We start from the raw sequence: 8208 nt of genomic DNA, 5'->3' as shown, positions 1-8208 counted from the left end.
AAAAAAAAACAACGCAAGAAATGCAAATACATGGAGATGAACAACATGTTTCTAAATAACCAACAGGTTACTGAAGAAATCAAAAGGGAAATAAAAAAATTTCTAGAAACAAATGACAATGAAAACTCAAACCTATAACATAAAACTCAAACCATAACAACTCAAAACCTATGGGATGCAGCAAAAGCAGTTCTAAGAGGGAAGTTTATAGCAATACAATCCTACCTCAAGAAATAAGAAAAACATCAAAGAGACAATCTAACTTTACACCTAAAACAACTGGACAAAGAACAAACCTCCCCCCACCCCAAATTAGTAGAAGGAAAGAAATCATAAAGATACAAGCAGAAATAAATGAAAAAGAAATGAAAGAAACAATAGTTAAGATTAATAAAACTGAGAGCTAATTCTTTGAGAAGATAAGCAAAATTGACAAACTTTTATCCAGACTCATCAGGAAAAGAAGACAGAAGAATCAAATCAACAAAATTAGAAATGAAAAAAGAGAGGTTACAGACACTGCAGAAATACAAAGGATTATAAGAGACTATTATGAACACTTATATGGCAATAAAATGGATAACCTGGAAGAAATGGACAGATTCTTAGAGAAGTTCAATCTTCCAAGACTGAACCAGGAAGAACAGAAATTATGAACAACCCAATTACAAACACTGAAATTGAATCTGTGATCAAAAACTTCGCAGAAAACAAAAGCCCAGGACCAGACAGCTTCACAGGAGAGTTCTATCAAACATTCAGACAAGAGCTAATGCCTATCCTTCTAAAACTCTTTTTAAAAATTGCAGAGGAAGGAACACTTCCAAACTCATTCTACAAGGCCACCATCACCCTGATACCAAAACCAGACAAGGACAACACACAAAAAAGAAAACTACACACAAATATCACTGATGAACATAGATGCAAAAATCCTCAACAAAATTTTAGCAAACAGAATTCAGCAACACATCAAAAAGCTCATACACCATGATCAAGTTGGTTTTATTCCAGGAATGCAAGAATTCTTCAATGTATGCAAATCAATCCATGTGATACACCATATTAACAAATTGAAAGATAAAAACTATATGATAATATCAATAGATGCAGAAAAAGCCTTTGACAAAATTCAGCACCCATTTATGAATAAAGCTCTTCAAAAAATGGGCATAGAAGGAACCTACCTCAACATAGTAAAGACCCTATGTGATAAGCCTACAGCAAACATTATTCTCAATGGTGAAAAAGTGAAAGCATTTCCCCTAAGATCAGGAAGAAGACAATGGTGTCCACTTTCACCACTATTATTCAACATAGTGGTGGAAGCCCTAGCTATAGCAATCAGAGAAGAAAAAGAAATAAAAAGAATCCAGGTCAGTAAAGGAGAAGTAAATCTCTCACTGCTTACAGATGACATGATACTGTACATAGAAAACCCTAAGGATAGTATCAGAAAATTACTAGATCTAATCAGTGAATCTAACAAAGTAGCATGATACAAAATCAATACACAGAAATTACTTGCATTTCTATACACTAACAATGAAAAATCAGAAAGAGAAATTCAGGAATCAATCTCATTCCTCACTGCAACAAAAAGAAATAAACATTTAGGATTAAACTTACTTAAGGAAACAAAAGAACTATACACAGAAAATTATAAGACACTAATTTAAGAAATCAAATATGACATAAACATATGGAGAGAGATTTCATGTTCCTGGGTAGGAAGAGTCAATACAGTGAGAATGCCTATACTACCAAACACAATCTATATATTCAAAGTGATCCCTTTCAAATTACCAATGGCATTTTTCACAGAATCAGAACAAAAATTTCATAGTTCATATGGAAACACAAAGACCCTGAATAGCCAATGCAGTCTTGAGAAACAAGAATGGAGCTGGAGGAATCAACCTCCTGACTTCAGACTGTACTACAAAGCTATGGTCATCAAGACAGTATGGTACTGGCACAAAAGTGGAAATATAGACCAATGGAACAAGATAAAAAGCCCAGAAATAAACCCAAGCATCTATGGGTGCCTTATTTTTTACAGAGGAGGCAAGAACATATGATGGAGCAAAGACAGCTTCTTCAATAAATGGTGCTGGAAAACTTGGACAGCTACATGTAAAAGAATGAAATTTGAACACTTCCTAACACCGTACAGAAAGATAAACTCAAAATGGATTAAAAACCTAAATGTAAGACCAGAAACTATAAAACTCTTAGAGGAAAACATAGGCAGAAGACTCCATGACATAAATCAAAGCAAGATCTTCTATGACCCACCTAAAAGAGCAACGGAAATTAAAAAAAAAAAGTAAACAAGTAGGACCTGTTTTAAACTTAGAAGCTTTTGCACAGCAAAGGAAACTACAAGCAAGGTGAAAAGACAACCCTCAGAATGGGAGAAAATAATAGTAAATGAAACAACTGACAAAGGATTAATTTCCAAAATATACAAGAAGCTCAATATCAGTAAAACAAACAACCCAATGAAAAGGTGGGGAAAAGACCTAAAGAGATATTTCTCCAAAGAAGACATACAGATGGCTAACAAACACGTGAAAAGATGCTGAATGTCGCTCATTGTTAGAGAAATGCGAATCAAAACTACAATGAGATATCACCTCTCACTGGTCAGAATGGCCATCATCAAAAAGTCTACAAACAATAAATGCTGGAGTGGGTGTACAGAAAAGGGAACACTCTTGCATTGCTGGTGGGAATGTAAATTGATACAGCCACTGTGGAATGCAGTATGGAGATTCCTTAAAAAACTAGGAATAAAACCACCATATGACCCAGCAATCCCACTCCTAGGCATATACCCTGAGGAAACCAAAATTGAAAGAGACACATGTATCCCATTGTTCATTGCAGCACTATTTACAATAGCTAGAACATGGAAGCAACCTAGATGTCCATTGACAGGTGAATAGATAAAGAAGTTGTGGTACATATACACAATGGAATATTACTTGGCCATAAAAAGGAGCACATTTGAGTCAGTTCTAAGGAGGTGGATGAATCTAGAGCCTACTATACAGAGTGAAGTTAGTCAGAAAGTGTAAGATAAATATCGTATTCTAACACATATATATATAAAGAATCTAGGAAAAGTGTACTGAAGAATTTATTTACAGGGCAACAGTGGAGAAACAGACAAGGAGAATAGACAAATGGACATGGGGAGTGGGGAGGAGAGGGTGAGATGTATGGAAAGAGTAACATGGAAACTTGCATTACCATATGTAAAATGGATAGCCAATGGGAATTTTCGGTATGGCTCAGGAAACTCAAACATGGGCTCTGTATCAACCTAGCAAGATGGGATGGGGAGGAAGATGGGAGGGAGGTTCAAAAGGGAGGGGATTTATGGATACCTATGGCTGATTCAACTCTGGGAGATGGTGATGGACAGGGAGGCCTGGCGTGCTGCAATTCATGGGGTTGCAAAGAGTCGGACACGACTGAGTGACTGAACTGAACTGAACTGATGGCCGATTCATGTTGAGGTTTGACAGAAAACAACAAAATTCTGTAAAGTAATTATCCTTCAATAAAAATAAATAAGTTTTTAAAAATCTGGAGTTTTTAAGTTATTTTTTAATATAAATTTATTTATTTTAATTGGAAGTTAATTACTTTACAATATTGTATTGGTTTTGCCATACATCAACATGTATCCGCCACAGGTATACACGTGTTCCCCATCCTGAACCCCCCTCCTTCCTCTCTCCCTGTACCATCCCTCTGGGTCATCCCAGCGCACCAGCCCCAAGCATCCAGCGTCCTTATCTTTTGTCTCTGAATTCTTCCTTAGATTCACTGTCATAAAATATACTCTGTGATTGCAGCCTTTCACTATTTGGTGATATTTTCTTTGGTGTTACTCGTTCACTTGTGTCCAACTCTCTGAAACCCTATAAGCTGTCGCCCACCAGGCTCCTCTGTTCATGGACGTCTTCAGGACTGAAGTGGGTTGCCATTTCCCCCTCCAGGGGATCTTCCTGACTCAGGGAACGAACCCGGGTCTCCCACTTTGCAGGCAGACTCTTCACCATCTGAGCCACCAGGGGGTATTGTCAATTTTGGTAGATCCTTTGCATACGCTTAAAAAGAACGTTTATTCTCCAGTTGTTAGGTGTAATGTTCTACATATGTTATTGGAATTTATCCTGCTTGGTATTCTCTGATCTTCCTGGATCTGTGTTTTGGCTGTCTGACATTAATTTGAGGAAATCTCAGTCATTATTGTTCCAAATATTTCCTCTGTTCCTTTATCTCTTTTTTCTCCTTCTGGTATTTCCATTATGGGTATATCACATCACACCTTTTACAGTTGTCTCACAGTCCTTGGGTATTCTCTTCTCTTGTTGTTGTTTTTTTCAACCCCAGTCTTTGTTCTCTGCTTTTCCAGTTTTGAAGTTTCTATTGATACACTGTCAAGCTCTTTCCTCAGCCTTGTCTAGCTTACTAGTAAGCCCATCAAAGACATCCTTCATTCCAGTTAGTGTTTGGGGGTTTTTGTTTTGTTATAGTATTTTTATCTCTAGCATTTCTGTTTGGTTCTTAGGATTCTTAGAAGAATTCTTAGGTTCTTCTTCCATCTCTCTGTTTACATTACCCATCTTTTGCTGCATGCTTTCTACTTTAGCATTTTAATAATAATTGTTTTAAATTTCCAGTCTGATAATCTCAAAATTTCTTCATGTCTTGTTCCGATGCTTGCTCTGTCTCTTCACATTGTATTTTTTGCCTTTTTGTATGTCTTATAATTTTTTTTTCTTAATAGCCTAACATTATGTATCAGGTAAAAGAAACTGTTATAAACAGGCCTTGAATAATGTGGTGGTGAGGTGTTGGGGAAGAGGAAGAACCCTGTAGCCTATGATGAGGTCTCGGTATTTTACCTCTGAATTTTTACACTTCACCAGTATTCAGGTGTTTTTTCTCACTGCTATGTGGGACAGGATGACTGAAGTGGGTTCAGGTTGGGTATTTCCCTTCTTCCATGTGAAATACTAGTGCTGACTGAATTGGGTATTTTCTTTCCCCAGGGTCACGTGAGTTCTGATACTACCCCAGCAGGTTGATCTCTGGTTAACTAGTTTCCCCTGAGGGCAGGATTTGTTAAGATGAACACAGTACCTGAGCATATTCATAGTGATTCCCTACCCTTACTGGAAGCACACTGGGATTTTTCTCTGATATTTCCTTTGAGGACCTAGCCAAATTCCTGGAGGTAAAACTTACAAGAGTTTGGGGGAACCCCTATAATTTAGTTCCCCTGGAGTTTTTAACTCTCAGAGTTGTCCACACTGAGCCTTCAATAGTTTGCTGATTATAGTTTAGGTTTTTCTACCCTGGTACTGGTTACATTGGTTTTTGCTTGTCAATCTCTGCTCTGGTAAGCCTTGAATCCCAGTATTTACCTCTCTGTCTCTCCAGTCTTGGGGGCAATGGTTTGACCAGTGTTCTCCCCTCTCTTATAGAGCTAGGAAGATTTGTTAATATATCTTTTTATTATAGCTTTTTATTTGTTAGGATGAAGTAGTGACTTCTAGGCTCTGTCTTTGAAAAACTGGAAGTCAATATATTTTTAGGTATTTGGTTTATTCTGCATTTTGAACCATCAGTATACCTTTATTGACATTTTGCTATTTAAAAAAAATATATATATGTTAATGTCTCTAGCAGAGATAGTGGATTTATCTATTTCTCCTTTCCATTTTGTCTATTTTTTTGCTTTATATATTCTAAAGCAATGTTATTAGACGCATCCATATTTAGAACTGTAGTTCATTTAGTTGATTTTACCCTTTAATCATTGTGAAATACCCCTCTGTATCTCTATTAATATTTCTTGCATTCAAGTCTACTTTATCTCATATAATATAGCCCTATCTAAGACAATCTAAAATATATTTCAGAGTTGGATATATATATATATATATAAATTAAGATGTTATTGTAGCTATTATAACATTCATCCTTATATCTACCTTTAATTGTGTCTTTTATTTTTTCTTGTACAATATAGAAACCTTAAAATACTTCAACTTCATTTACCCTCCCACATTGTGGTTTGTCCTATTCATAGTGTGTATTTCAATTCTATAGAAATTTTAATCCCCATGACACACTATTATTATTTTAAAGCTAATATTACTTATTGCTGTTGTTTAGTTGCTCTCATATCCAGCTTCTTGCAACCCCATGGATTGCAGCATACCAGGCTTCCCTGTCCTTCACTATCTCCCAGAGTCTGCTCAAACTCATGTTCATTCAGTCTATGATGCCATCCCAACCATCTCATTCTCTGTTGCCCTCTTCTCCTCCTGCCCTCAATCTTTCCCAGCAGGGTCTTTTCCAATTAATCAGCTCTTGGCATCAGGTGGCCAAAGTATTGGAGCTTCAGCATCAGTCCTTGCAATGGATGTTCAGGGTTGGTTTCCTTCAGGATTGACTGGTTTGATCACCTTGCTGTCCAAGGGACTCTAAAGAGCCTTCTCCAGCACCACAATTTGAAAGTATCAGTTCTTCAGCGCTCAGCCTTCCTCATTGTCCAACTCTCAGATCCATACATGACTAATGGAAAAACCATAGCTTTGACTAGATGGACATTTGTGGGCAAAGTGATGTCTCTGCTTTTTAATGAGCTGTCTAGGTTTGTCATAGATTTTCTTCCAAGGAGCAAGCATCTCTTAATTTTATGGCTGCAGTCACTGTCTGCAGTAATCTTGGAGACCAAGAAAGTAAAGACTCATTGTTTTCATTTTCTCCACATCTGTTTGCCACATTTATTTAACAAGATCCCTCCTCTTCAGTGGGTTCTGAGATCAAGGGTTTTCTCCTTAACACTATAACTTTGTGGAAATTTGTCTCACTTTTATTAATAACTTTTCAGTATTTACTTGGCTTATCAATATATAACTTAAATGTTGACAAATGACCTGAGAGGAAATTGTAAACAAAATGCCAACCTCGTGGTATTAGTTTGCTAGGATTGCTATATTAAGGTACCACAAACTGGTTGCTTAACCAATAGAAATTTATTATCTGACAGCTCTGGCTAGAAGTCTAAAATTAAGGTATTAACAGGACCATTCTCCCCCGTGAAGATGCTACAAAAGAATAAGGTTTAGGAGGGTTTGTAGCACCTGAGGTTGCCATGACTACCAATCCCAAGGACCCTGTGGCCACCTTGGCTGCTGAGCCTGTGATGCTGTTGCTTGTGGATCGTTTCTTTACTCACTGATACAAAGCAGGCCAAGGGAATGGCATTTGCAGAGATGTGGAGAAACAGCAAGATGTCAAAGGAAAACCCTATGAGGACCACTGTATACTATAGCACTCTAACCGAACACATGTCATCATGTTGGCACAGTCTCATTCAGTTCTTCAAAGTGGAAGAAACAATTAAAAGAATTTTTTAATCAAATCAGTACCAACTGCAAGAGTACTGGAGTGGGGTGCTATTGCCTTCTCCAAGTACCAACTGTAGCAGCCTTCAGAACAAAGTCTCTGGGAAATTTAAGCAGGGAACACAGTTTCTCACAGAACTTGCACCTCTGTGTAAGATTTACTGCTCAGGTGGAGAAGAATGTATCATATCTAACTGTGTTAGAGGATGGCTGATGGAAGTGAATGTAAACATTTTCCATAAACCATCTAGTCTTCAAGAGAAGCCATCCACTGAAGGCTACATTGCAGTTGTGCTGCCCAAATTTGAAGAAATAAAAGTAAAACAGGAGGGTTACTGACCCAAGAAAATATGAAGAAATTATAGTGAAATGCAGGAAAGCCACAGCAGCTACCTCATTAGGGGTGAGGACTGAGATGGAGTGAAAAGCAACACGGCATCCTTTCCTTACCTGGCCTACTAGTCAGTAGAATAAAGAAGAACGTGCACTGGTGAAGTGTACTTCACACCTGGTCACCCACAGGGAGGCCTGACTTAGCTTTCCTTCTTTGTCTTGCATAACAAGCCTTGATTCTGTTTTGTCTTCAGCCTCCCAGACCTGCCTGCCCATGTACTCATTCTCTTCCTCTGTTACGTTTCTCTTTCTAACAACTGGTAAGGAAGACATGTTTTTCTGTTTAAAAACCAACAAACAAAGCATTTTGAGGAAAATTTGAAAAGACAGCAAAATAAGAATAATTTTCCCGTCATCCTGTCTCTTAGCTTCTGGC

General features: G+C 37.5%; 1 pseudogene; it reads left to right on the top strand.

Moving 5' to 3' along the window:
* The first annotated feature begins 7186 nt into the window (after positions 1-7186).
* LOC138076299 (protein Abitram-like) lies at positions 7187-7863 on the top strand (annotated as a pseudogene).
* The last annotated feature ends 345 nt before the right edge of the window (positions 7864-8208 follow it).

Source organism: Capricornis sumatraensis, chromosome 3, assembly GCF_032405125.1.
Source record: "Capricornis sumatraensis isolate serow.1 chromosome 3, serow.2, whole genome shotgun sequence".
Classification (NCBI taxonomy): Eukaryota; Metazoa; Chordata; class Mammalia; order Artiodactyla; family Bovidae; genus Capricornis; species Capricornis sumatraensis.
This window is presented reverse-complemented; position numbering and strand designations above follow the sequence as displayed.